Below are 13,789 nucleotides of genomic sequence, written 5' to 3' on the forward strand. Positions count from 1 at the left end.
ATGACCTGATTTTAATCACTTGTGGCAGTAGAACTAAAAACACCTGAATTAAAAAATTAAGAGTATACGTGGTTCAAAACTTTACAGCCATTCCCAAAAGTCAAGAGTACTGCAGCCCACTTAAAAACCAGAAAGTCCCATTAAAGCCCACCCAATCTTAAGTCTTCACGACAAAAGAAACTGATGCATTTACTTGAAAAATATAGTAAAAAACACATAAACAACACAGGCTGCTGACTATAAATCACTACTGCTACCCAGTCATATGCAAAGTGTTAAGGCCAATGAATGAAATTTCTTCATGGCTAGTGACTGGTGTGTGTGTGTGTGTGTGTGTGTATGTGTGCGGGTGTGCATATTTCTGGGTTAAACATGACTGGAGTAATAAAGTGAAACAAAGGCAATAAAATCCGACTCCCTTTCTGTAATAATTATTCCATTACAATACAGTCGCATTATCCTCCAAGCAGCCTGCAAGTGTGTCCTGATAATTTTGAGAGACACACATGCCCTATCACCTGTTACTATTAGCACAGGATTAAACATGGTTGGATCAAATGCGAGGCTCTGTGTGGTCTACAAATCCACAAAGGAAGAAATTAATTTCTTTCTCCAGCTTGGTATTTCCTTGATAAACCCTGTCTCCGGACTCCCACTACATAAACACTTGCCAATGGATTGTTACTATGGAGAATACTTAGACACATGCACACACTCTTTCTTTCTCTCCAAACCTCATTAGCACACACTTTAAAATTAGAAGTTGCCCTCTGCTTCTGTTCATGAGTGGGGGTACTGTGATATAGGCCCTTTGAAGGCAATGATTTTTTTCTTTTGTGTATGTGTGGTGGTGCATGTGCACTTGGCTTTTTTAAACAATGCTTGTTTAAGTTCTGTACTTACTAACATGGGATCTTACCAATTTTTTATATGGTTTTTTTTTTGTGCTGTTTTTCATGTGGTGCGCAAATTTTTTTGTCCCACACAATGTGTGTCTTTTTTTCAGCCTCTGAGGTAAATGTCCTCTGCAGGCTTCCTAATGAATCATTGACAACCCACAAACCGCTGTCCAAAGAAATGTGCATCCTCCCATTAAAATAAGCCTTAAAGGATGCAGGTCACAGAGCCTCAGACCGGCTTGAAAATTCAAAGCGGCCCAAACCCGAACCCAAAAAAGATGCTGCTCAGACCTGAAACCACCCTCAGGTGAAAATGTTTTTCTAAACTTGTAACGGGTTCAAGTTTGGTAGCTTATAATTTGATGATAATGGAACACCGGTTGGTGCAGGGAGCGCTAAAAAAAACGGGCAGAGTTTCTTCAGTTTTCAGAAAAAGAATGTTGTTTTGGTCAACTTTTGATTAGCGTAGCGTGAATACACACTGAGGGAAAATTACAACCCCACACCAACATTTGGAACATTGCTCATTATGTTAGAGTTCCCACTGTATAAATGAAGGCACTAGTTTGCATCAGTGGGTGGATATTGAATATTTGCTAGATGGCACAGCATAAACCGCTTCGGGTGATGCTCAGACAAAATACAATAATTTGTGGTATCTATCTAAAAACCTCATTTACAATCTAGTCTCAGTATATTATAGCAGAATTTAATAATATAGTTGCAGGAGTTATCTTTCAGTCTGCATCTATATTGTATTATTATAATCCTAGGCACTGGAAAAATCTGTCTTTTCTTTAGTGTGCGTTACTGTGGTTTTTGTACGCAAGTGAAGAATGGAAAATACATTGCAGAAAACAAAAACATCTTTCTATTTAGTATCTATAGGCAGCATGTGAACAGCAAGAATTGGCTAAAAACAAACCAGAGCGTTCATTTTTTGTTTTTGTTTTTAATAATGTTTAGATTAATTATTACATACATAATTATGTCTATTTAACTATAGATTTTGACTATTTTTCACAGCATGGATTTAACAAGGTGCTGGAAAGTTCCCCGGAGATTTTGGTTCATATTGACATGATTGCATCACACAGTTGTTACAGGTTAGCCGGCTGGACATCCATGAGCCAAATCTTCTGTTCCATCATTTCTCAAAAGTGCTCTGTTTGACTGAGTTCTGGTGACCGCAGAGCCCATTCAAGTACAGTGGAATCAGTGTCATCTTGTAGAAACCAGTTTGAGATGATTTGAGTTTTGTGACATGGTGCGTTTTCTTGTTTGAAGAAGCCATTAGAAGATGGGTACACTGTGGTCATAAAGGGACAGACATGGTCAGCAACAATACTCAGGTAGTCTGGGGGATTTAAATGATGCTCAGTTGGTACTAAGGGGCCCAAAGTGTCCCAAGACACCATTACACTATCACCACCATTCTGAACCACTGACACAAGGAAGGATGGACCCAAGCTTTAATGTTGTTTACATCAATATCTGACCCTAACATTCAAACATCCCAGTAGAAAGGGTTGAAAATTACTAGTACAATCACTTGAAACTTTCTGTGCAACACTAATTTAATTGATATGAAAATAAAATAGAATAAACTTTTAAACACATCAAAACATAGTTGTGAGCAGATGGGAATTAACTGTCTCTCCTTCTGTGGGCAACTAAAGAGAGGCTACTGGGTGATACTACAGTAAATTACAGTTCTAATTATCTAAAACTTGGAAAATCCTGTACATTAATAAACATTAAAATATGTACGTATAATTAAACTGAAAGTGTCATATGTGCTAAAACTAAAAAAAAAAAAAAAAAACTAATTTACAATGTGTTGCAGGGTAAAGTAACGGTTTCTATGTGGTGCAAAAAGCCAAGCATGTTAATGCATCAATCTTTATGCTGTCCTGTCACAAACCCTTGCAAGTCCTTTTACTTTTCATCTGTGAGGCAAATGTGAAGGACAGAGGCACTGACTGCAGATTAAATGAAAAGGACTTGAACTTGTCACCTATACTTATTTCATACATAGAGGTCAGACTGTGCCTTGTAAAGTAAATCTTGGCCTTTTAGCATCTAAGTTTCACTACCGTCACACAGTAAATGTCTGAGTGCACTGTGTAGCAACACCTGACATGTGTGTGTGCGCGCGTGTGTGTATGCGCGTGTGTGTGTACATGTTTAGACATCTTTTCGGGGACAGAAAATTGAAATGCCACTATACTTGTGGGGACCAATGGTGACTTATGGGGACGAGTTTGAACTCGTGGGGACCTCCTCACTAAGATATGAAAACGAGTGTGTGTGTGTGTGTGTGTGTGTGTGTGTGTGTGTGTGTGTGTTGGCAGAATTGTCATCAGCACAGGAGTCAGACAGTCTAGCTGAAGTCAGCATTTGCTCAGGTCTAATGTGGAGACAGGTGGACACCTAATGCACGCAGCACTGTGCATGCATCAGACGAATGTGCATCACAGGCAAAAATGGAACCCATCTAACTGCTGCAAGTATTTCCATGAAAAAGCAACATAATAGCACATTTAAAGCACTTTAAAAGTATATATATAAAATTTGGGGTTGCACTGAGCATTTCTTCTTCTCTTACTTCTTTTCACTCTATGTGTTTATATGCAATTTTGCATTTAATGTGTGTCTTTTGTCCTGTCTCCCTCCCCTCACCCACAACCAGTTGTGGCATGGGGCTACTCCTGCCTGATTCTGGTTCTTCCAGAAGTTTCTTTCCCTTAAAAAGGAGTTTTTCCTTCGCACTGTCGCCATGTGCTGACTCACAGGGGATTGTCTGTATTATTGTGGGGTCTTTACCTAACAATACAAACCACTTTGAGATGACTGTTGTTGTGATTTGGTGCTATATAAATAAAATTGCATTGAACTGAACTGTATTGAAATGAACTGTGTGAGTTGGCAGGTTTGTCATCACCACAGGAGTCATGAAGTCCGGCTGAAGTCAGCATTTGCTCAGGTCTAATGTGAAGAAAGGTGGAAGCCTAATGCACAGAGCGCCATGCACGCATCAGACGAGTGTGCAGCCTCTTTAAATGCTGTAAGCATTTCCATTAAAAAGCAATATGATAAGAAAACATAAAGAACTTTGGAAAATATAAGAAATTAGTGGTTAAGAAAGACTGACAAAATTAGTAGGAAAGCACAAGCTATACATGTTGCGTATTCATTTTTCCCCCCTAATTAGTGGCTGTGAATGGAACCTTGAGAAAATACTGGAAGTAGCATTGTAGTGATAATTCACACGAGACCCCAACTTACAGCTGTATCTGAATCATCTTGTGCAAATATATATCTGAGTATTTACATTCTTTTTGCTTTTCCACAGAATTTGGTATAACACGCGTCAACCCACATCTAAAACCCATAAGAAAAGGAAACAGAAAAAGCTTTTCCATTTCTAAATCTGCACAAGCCAAAACCCAAACAGTGCTCGAAAGTGCTGACTAATAAGCACTTTTCGTACTTTATTCTTCAATATCAGCAAGTATATAGAAATTCCACTAGCTTTGAACAAGTTTCTGTGAGATCTGACAACTGCAACGGGAGACTACTTTTGTGAGGCAGGAGACAAGTCAGTCTCGATGTCTCCACTGAGTCATCTGACCTTCCATCGCCAGTCGCACATCACCAGTACTTCTAATCAATCAGACTAATCCCAATGGCTTCTGCTGGGTGGTGGGAGGACAGGATCGGCAGTGGGCCAGACAAGAGGGGATAGATGGCGAAGACCTCAAACGAAGAGACGGGATAAGGGATTGCAGGATGATAGGCAGGACGGGTGAAGAAATGAGAAGATAAGTAGAAGAGGAGGATTCTGGAACTAGGGAAGGAGGAAATGGAAAAGGACGGAAAGATGAAACGATGTAGCATATAAAGCAAGGGGGAGGGAGATAAGCAAGGGATGATTGGATGCCAGACAACAGATAAAAATCACAAGGTCAACGTTAAGCTCAGAAATCACAAAGAGAGAACATGCCCACTTCTCTGTCTGATACTCTCTGTATGACTTCTGAGTGTTGATCTCTCTTGCTTTAACTCTACTGTTGCAACAGCCCTCTCTTTGACATAGAAATGTGCCCCCACCCCTACACACACAGAGAGACACACACACATGCACACACGCTATCTGACAGTAATCAGACATCCAATTACAGCAGTGCCCCCGGAGTAGGGCTGTGTACATGCATGTGACTGTTTGTGTATGTGTGCGTCTGAGAATACATGTGTTTGCTTCTTTGCTGTCTTTTTTTTTTACTGAACACACACTGATACTGCATCAGATGCCTGCTGATGTCTGATACTCCCCAGCCCGGGATGTCCTGCTGTCCCTCTAGCTCATGTTTTATCTGAGGATGAAGGATCTTTCATGTAAACACACACAGACACACACAGACACACACATAAGCAAGGCTGTTTCTAACAAAACGCTAGACTTGTAGAAGAATGCAAGGAAAAGGGATTACACAAAAACACTCAGCAAAATATAGTGAAAATGGTCACGGCAGGGAGCAATTCTGCTTTTACATTAAAAATGAAGAATTAAAATATATCAATTAACCATATTCTAGACCAAAAAACTACATTTGTGTTGTGGATTGTTGATTTTTTTCAGTGCCAGGGTAAGATAAGATAACCTCAAGAGCAGTTTATGCATTGTTAATGTAACACAGTAAGGGGAATTGTTGAAAAGAATATATCAATGGGCCAATAGGCTCGACTATAGGAGCACAGGGGTGTGTTCAAATGAGACACAGAGACAAGAATGTAACTCAAAAGAACCGTCCAACTTTAGTGACATAAACCATAAGGTTGACAAGCACAGGTTAAAGACACTTTACAATGGTAGAAAGGAAACTTACAAAAATTAAAAGAAAAGTAAAACAAACTACTAAAGCAATGACTTGGCCAAGTGTTATTTTTGGTTTTCAATGTTTGGGTTTCAATGCTCGGGTGCACCCTAGTAACCTGACTCCTTAACTCTTATAGAAACAGATTACACAAATCCAATGCACATTCAAATGAAAATTTCACACTCTTTTCACATGTGGAGAATGCTCTACACAACAGCTCATTATTTAAAGTCCCAAATAAAAAATGTCCAAGGGGTAAAGTCCAAAAAATTCCCATGGTGTGAAAGAGAATAGGGATGAGAGAATGTCAGTCAGTGGTCTTATGTATAACCAGCTGTGCGTGAAAGTGTGAGTGATACAGTCCTACCACACCGCAAGGTGCAGCAGATCATCAAGTGGAAAAGAAGCGAATCTCAGTCTCTCTAAGTCCAGGTGGGAAGGCTCGCCATCTATTTCACTGGAGGAATCCTATTTCACTGGAGGAATCCACCTCAGGAACAATTCAGCATACAAAAAAAACCTGACCTGTCAACAGACAGGGTCAGAAGAGCAATTCAAATATTAATTATGCTGTTCTAGCTATAATTCACAACTTAGGATTTTGTTTAAATCACATTCAACATAAATTTGCAATAAAAATACTCAATTTTGCAAAAATAAAACATCTCTCTTACACAAACTATGCATTAAACCAAGTAAAGTCAGTGCATATGCATATATGTCGCATATGCGGCAATTATTAATCAAACAATTGAGATTAATTCAGTTTCTCAACAATAAAATGTGAAACAGACATGAACTAACTGAGACATACAACATGTGCTCACCGATCTCAGCGCATCACGGCCGAAGACAATGGCATAGTGTCTCTCGGTCGGAAAATGCAGGGCTCTAAATAACGTAACAGGACATGTTTTCTCTTTAATAACCGTAATACGACATGAAGGAAAAATAAACATAAGTTGCGCTTCAAGTGTTACCTTACTTCTGGAAGCAGATTGAGATGAACTTCCAGGCAGTTGATAGCAACCAGAGCTAACAAAGGCTAACAGTTTAGCTCCACGCGGTACTTTTTAAAGTCACCAGAAAAATGCAGCATTTGCCTGCTTACTCACTGTGGCTACTTTTAACATGAAAGGTAGCTGATAACCAGTGAACTTATGTGCAACACAGTTGGTTGCAACTTATATCTAATACTTTTTTTCCAGCTCAAAAGCTTCAGTCTCTCTTTTCTCCTGCCAGCACGCGACTACCTCCACACATAGCAGCAAACACAGAGCACGTAGGTGGGACATACAGCGGCAGACTGCTCTCCCATTGGTCAAAACATACTGGGACCTGTGCATTTTGATTGGTTGGGCAGGCTGTCCATCTCTCCTCATATCAGTCCTTAAAGTGGTACCCCCATTTTATGTGGGTTACACCCTCCCCTCTTGATGGTATGCCCGTCCCTGGGCATCTGCAGGGTGGCACTGAGTTACACTGCTTTGACCTTTCCAACATAATTACTAGTTGGATCTTCAAATCCATTTAAAGAGCTAGTCAATGCCTCACTTAGGCCTTGAAAAAGAGAATTCACCACCGTTATCAGAGGATTCCCAAGTGTCACATAATGCAGTCTCTTGGGCTTTGCTTGCAATCTGTTAGAACGACGAAGAGATGGCTCAGTATCTTGAAGTCCATTATTCTGGATCATCACAGGTTCAGGCTGTTCAGTAACAGGTCTGTTCACATCACTTAATCCTTCTTCACATGCTGCATCAGAGCTCGTCCCATCATCTTGAGGAGCTTCCTCAGACTGCTGCAATTCTGAACTTTGAGGAAGTCCTTTGGCTGAGTCAAGCCCATGCAATATGTTTGCTTCAGGTGAGTTGTCACGTTCAGGTGAGTTGTCACGGTCAGGTACATCCTGAATCATTCCTTCACCTTCCTCTACAAGGGATTTAGTGGCAGGAGGATCAGGTGGAAGTGAAACTGTAGGCACCTCTGGTTCTGCTGATTGTCTGACCACACAAGGAGGTTTACTCAACTTGTGAGTTTCATGTACTGGGACATATACGTCGGACTTTGATGTAATGAGAGGGCGAAATGTCCAATCAGATACATCATCCATATCAGAGGGAATTTCATCTTCCCCCTCGACAACAGAACACTGCCTTGTTCTGGGTCTCCTGTTTGGATGGGTTTTGACTGTCTCGGGTTCTGCAGCTGCTGACAGAAATCCACATGGGAGAAGCAAGTCACGATGTAGAGTCCGCACAGGTCCATCTTTACCCTCAGGTTTAACTGTGTAGACCGGCATTTCTCCAGCTCGCTTAAGGACAATGTAAACATCCGTTTCCCACTTATCTGCCAGCTTATGTTTTCCACGCAGCTTCACATTTCGTACAAGAACTCTGTCTCCACTCTGCAATGTTGATTCAACCACTCGTCGGTCAAATCTGGCTTTGTTGCGACCTGCATTCTTTTGTGCATTATTGGTGGCAATCCGGTAGCTTTCTTCCAAACGAGATTTTAGGTTACCGACGTACTGGGAATGAGTCTGCTTAGTAGCATTAGTGGGCAACCTAAAGATTAAGTCAATGGGCAGTCTTGGCTGCCTCCCAAACATCAATTCATAGGGGGAAAATCCAGTCACGTCACTCTTCGTACAATTATAAGCATGTACCAGAGACTTGACGAAGTCTCTCCAGTGGAATTTATCTGACCGATCCAGTGTCCCAAGCATCTGGAGAAGAGTGCGGTTGAATCTCTCAACCGGATTCCCTCTAGGGTGGTAGGGGGTTGTACGCACTTTCTTCATGCCAGTAAGTTCACAGAGTTCCTTGATGGTCTTTGATTCAAAGTCAGGACCCTGATCACTAAGAAGCTTTTCGGGAAAACCATAATGGACAATGAAGTTGTCCCAGAGACACTTTGCTACAGTCTGTGCTCGTTGATTTGGAGTTGGCACTGCCACAGGATACTTTGTGAAATGGTCAGTTATGACCAATACATCTTTCGTGTTTGAGCGATCTGGCTCTATTGATAAAAAGTCCATGCACACTAGTTCGAGAGGTCTGCAGGTCTTAATGTTTATCAATGGAGCAGCTTTCTCTGGAGGCGTTTTTCGACGAATACATCGCTCACAAGATTTGACCATTTTTTCTATGGTCATGTGCATTTTCGGCCAATAAAATCTGGCCCTTGCCAAGTCTACTGTTCGTTCGACTCCAAGATGGCCCATATCATGATGAAGGCTTGTAAGTGCTGTGGCTCTTAGCTCCTCAGGGAGCACAAGCTGATATGAGGTGTTGGGACCATCTTGCTGCTTACGGTAGAGCACTCCGTTCTGTATTTCAAGCCGATTTAACTCTCTGAGTAACAGGGGAAGTTCTGGTAGCTCTAACCTAAGGCTGGGAGGTGGAGTTTCGCCAGTCTCCAAGAGTACAATCACTGCATTGATAGCAGGGTCCAATGTCTGCTTTTGCCTCAACTCCTTCTCAGAAATTGAGTGGACAATGGGAAGCCCATCCACTTGCTCCTGTTGGAAGCAGTCAGGAATAGCTGTGGACTGGTGAGTGAGGGATTCAACTAAGGTCAACCCAGAAGTGGTGGATCCAACATTAGCTACGGCTGAGGTGACCATATGGCGCTCACAAATAGCCTGAATTACATCCAAGGGAACAGTCTCTGGACTCTCAGGGTTGCTCAGATGGTACAGTGTGAACTGCCGGATTCTCTCACTCTCCTTCTTAGATGCATAATCATCCTCTGGTGGACTGTGAGGACGGCGCGAGAGCGCATCAGCATCCAGATTTTGTTTTCCCGCTCTGTACTGAAGACTAAATGAATAGGTGGAAAGACTGGACAGCCACCTATACCCTGTTGCATCAAGCTTTGCAGAGGTCAAAATGTATGTAAGAGGGTTGCTGTCAGTCACTACTACAAAGTCTGTACCATATAGGTAGTCAGAGAATTTTTCCGTGACTGCCCACTTAAGGGCCAAAAACTCCAGCTTATGGGCTGGGTACTTTCTCTCACTCTTTGAAAGACCACGACTTGCAAAAGCTATGACCCTGGACTGTCCATCTTGTACCTGATATAAGGCAGCACCAAGGCCAATGGTACTGGCGTCCGTATGTAAAACATATGGAAGCTGGGGGTCTGCAAATCCCAAGATTGGAGCGGAGGTTAGCTTTGCTATTATTTGGTCAAAGGCCTCCTGACATTGAGGTGCCCAACGCTGACCAAAAGGTTCCTTTGGGTTGCGATACTCTGAATTTGCGTGTGTCCTTGGCTTGTTGTTCCGCTTCCTAATTGGTGGGTAGCCCGAGGTTAGTTCGTTAAGTGGTCTGACAATGATAGAGTAGCCCTGAATAAACCTTCGATAATATCCAGCAAATCCTAAAAAGGACTGAAGTTCCTTAAGATTTGTGGGGATAGGCCAGGTCTTTAAGGCCTCCACGTTGTCAGGGTCAGTCTCTACTCCTCTTGCGGAAACAATGTGACCAAGGTATTTTACCGAGGTCTGAAAGAATTTGCACTTTTCTGGTGCCAGTTTCAAGCCATATGACATCAGTCGTTGCAGGACATGTTTCAAACGCTGTTCATGTTCCTCCAGGGATGATGAGAAGACAATCAGGTCATCAATGAACACCAGAACCTCTTTGAGATTCATATCTCCTACACACTTCTCCATCAATCTCTGGAACGTCGAAGGCGCATTTGTGATCCCCTGGGGCATCCTATTAAATTCCCAAAATCCAAGTGGGCAAACAAATGCGGTCTTATTCTTGTCCGCTTCCTCCATCTCGACCTGGTAGTATCCAGACTTGAGGTCTAGGACCGAAAACCACTTAGAACCTGCAAGAGCACTGAATGCATCTTCCAATTTTGGAAGGGCATAAGCGTCTTTGATGGTCTGCAGGTTCAGCTTTCTGTAGTCTACACACAGACGAACAGAGCCATTCTTTTTACGAACGACAACAATGGGGGAATCAAACGGGGACTCAGATTCTCGTATAACACCAGAATCAAGGAGTTCCTGTAGATGTTGTCTCACAGCATCCACATCATTGGGGTGTATGGGACGTGCTCTCTGTTTAAAGGGTGTCGCATCACTGAGTTTGATATGGTGTTTGACTTTGTCAGTGTGTCCAAAGTCCAATTCGTTCTGAGAGAAGACATTTGGCATGTCGTTTAACATGTTTGTAACTCGCTCCTTCCATTCAGTGGGTAAGGGCGAATCTCCAAAATCAAAGCTCAGTTCTGAGGAAGACTTAGCTTGAAATTTAGAGCAGTCTGGTTCTCTGACAGTTTGCTCTTTGTGTAGCACTTGCAAGATAGCATTAACATCTGCCAAAGGTGTTTTGGGGGGTATGACAATGTCATGGTTGGTTTCATTTCTCACTACGACAGGGAGAAGACACTGACGTTTGCGTGGTAAAGTGACTGCAATTGCTGAAACTAGCAAGCCATTTGGTAGTAAAGAGGCTGAAGGATGTTCAAGGACAACATCTCTTTGCATGTTCACGGGATTTACATTGACAGAGGCCTCCAGGACAACAGTCTGTCCTGCAGGAACGACTGCAGGCATCTTACCTGTCAGTTTTGCACAACCAAGGCTACCAGAGTTAAAGTTTCTTTGTCGCATCTCAAGTATTTGGAGAACTGCTTGATACCCATTAAACAAAGGCTGAAAGGGTGAAAGCTTCTGGTAATTAGCATAGAGGGCATCAAGGGTGTTTGTGCCTATGAGTACCTGCTCATGGGCTGTAGAGCGGAGATGGGGGATAACCAAGGCCAGAGTGTGAACATCAATATCAGAGCCTACAAACTCTTTAGGAAAGGTGATGGTAAGCTCAACATATCCTAAGTAAGGGACAGACTGGCCATTGGCACCCTCCACTTCAAGCAACTCATTTAAGGGATGAATGGTCAGATCTGCAAGATGTTCTTCATAAAAAGACTGGGGTACAGTTGTGACTTGTGAACCCGTGTCCAAAAGACAGTTTGTGTCTCTTCCTGCAATAGTTACTTGAGCTGTGGTCTTAGTTCCTACAAGGCCATGTGGAAATTTTGATCCTTCCACTTTAACGTTTTTAATGGCAGGTTTCAGGATTTTGGGACTGACATTGCGAGACTCCACTCCCATATGTCCCTCTATGGGAGTAGGCTTCAGTTTAAATGTGCCTCACTTCGAGAAGCATTAGAGGCTTCCCAAGCAGCCTGTTTTTCTTTCAGCTGTCTTTTCTTAGCTGCTACAAGGGAAGGGTTTGGCGCTTTATCACAAACTGAGACGACATGGCCATCCTCCCCACACTGGAAACAGTACCATGGACGTGGTCTACTGTTAGCTTTAAATGTGGAGGGATGCTGACTGGCCACTTTTGGTTTCACACCGTGGGTGTCAGGTGTGACGGACCTCGCTTTTTGCTGCTTAGGTTGTTTCGTCTTATGATTCTCAGATACAAGACTGTTAAGCTGAATGCTGAGGTCAGCAACTTGTTGCTTTAGCGTCTCAAGATCAGATTTGTCCACCAGATTATTGGTGGTGTGAGCGAGTTGCACGTGTGACGTGGCGTGCTGCTTTCTAGAGTTTTGGGCAGACTTAGCATGACTAAAATGCTGCCTCATGCGGCTCAGTTTTGCAGCCTGTTTATCTTCTTCTGTCCTAAGAAGAAGCAGCAGCTCTGCAAAGGAAGGTGGGTTTTCTTTTTTTTGTTCTAGCTGAAGATCGATTATTAGTGCATTCTCCCAACAACCTCGAATGAACTGCTTTAAGAGCTGTTGGTTAAAATCATGAGCGGACACACCACCACGTCTCATGGCTCTACTTAATGCAGTGTGCAGCCTCTGCAGGAAAACAGAAGCTCTCTCTCCATCATTTTGAAATGTGCTCATGAACCTAGCATGCAGCTCATCACCATCTTCGACTGTTCCGTAGGCAGAGTCAAGCAACTCAAGATAGGCAGAGGGTCTAGACTGTGGACTCAGATGTTTAATCATCTCGGAAGCAGGAGGAAGCAGACTGTCAAGTATACGATGTGTGCAGTGCAGATCAGACACAGAAGGATCTCTAATAAGGATTTCAACACTAGCTCGCCACGTATCATAATCTGCCTCATGGCTAGGACGTGGGCTCTTGCCCGAATAAGCCCTGAGTCTACCAGATGATGCGAACTGGGGTGAGCTCTCATTGCTGCGCACTACATGCTCAACAACTACTCGCTGAACAGCAGTTGGATTAACATCAATTATGGGGCTAGAAGCGGCCCCAGAAGAAGCTGGAAGAGTCTGTGAGGGGCTGAAATCAGTCAGGTTTTCACTGAAATTGGGAGAGGTAAGAGATTTACTTGCGTTATTTGGTGATGTCAAAACTGTGGAGTCTAGAGGTACACCTGATTGAGGGTCCTCAGAAAATGAAACGTCTCCCTTGCTGGTTAAGTCTTTCTGTGGAAGTGGGCTCTGTACAGTTGAGGATTCTGGACCAGTTTGAGATGACTGGGAAATAGCACTTCCTGCCGATGAAACCAGATTTTTAAGTTCTTCCTTTAACATCTCCTCTAATGAATTTCCACTCAGTTTGGCAATTTCACGGAGCTGTTCCATGTACATTTTAGTGGCTTTGTTTCTGGCATCAAGGGAGTAAACACTTCCTAAGGCCTTTAACTCATACACGATGCCTGCTTGGGTTGTACTTGGAAGCCGCAGAGGTAACAGTGGCTCCAATGTGTGCATGGCAGTCTCATGTGTAAACTCGATGATCATGTGCTTATGGTAATCTGACTCAGGATCGTCTAGACGAAAGTAACAGTTGATGGAACCATATTTTTGGAGGAAAGTGGACACTTCCTCATCAGTCTCTGATCCTGTGATCCCACTAACAACTACAGAATTGGGAATTCTGACGGATTCACTTAGCACAACATCCATTTTCTCTCTAGAAGTTATAGCTCGGATTAAGCACTTTTAAACACCACACACAAATTGTCTAGCACTTAAACACACACAACCATGCTCCTGGCT

General features: G+C 42.7%; 1 protein-coding gene across 6 annotated transcripts in view; it reads right to left on the minus strand.

Annotated features, from left to right (window-relative positions):
* The window catches only part of grm8a (glutamate receptor, metabotropic 8a), a 315,894-nt gene that overhangs the window by 90,247 nt on the left and 211,858 nt on the right, over positions 1-13,789 (minus strand). The window lies entirely within an intron of this gene.

This window comes from Maylandia zebra, linkage group LG17 (genome assembly GCF_041146795.1).
Source record: "Maylandia zebra isolate NMK-2024a linkage group LG17, Mzebra_GT3a, whole genome shotgun sequence".
NCBI lineage: Eukaryota > Metazoa > Chordata > Actinopteri > Cichliformes > Cichlidae > Maylandia > Maylandia zebra.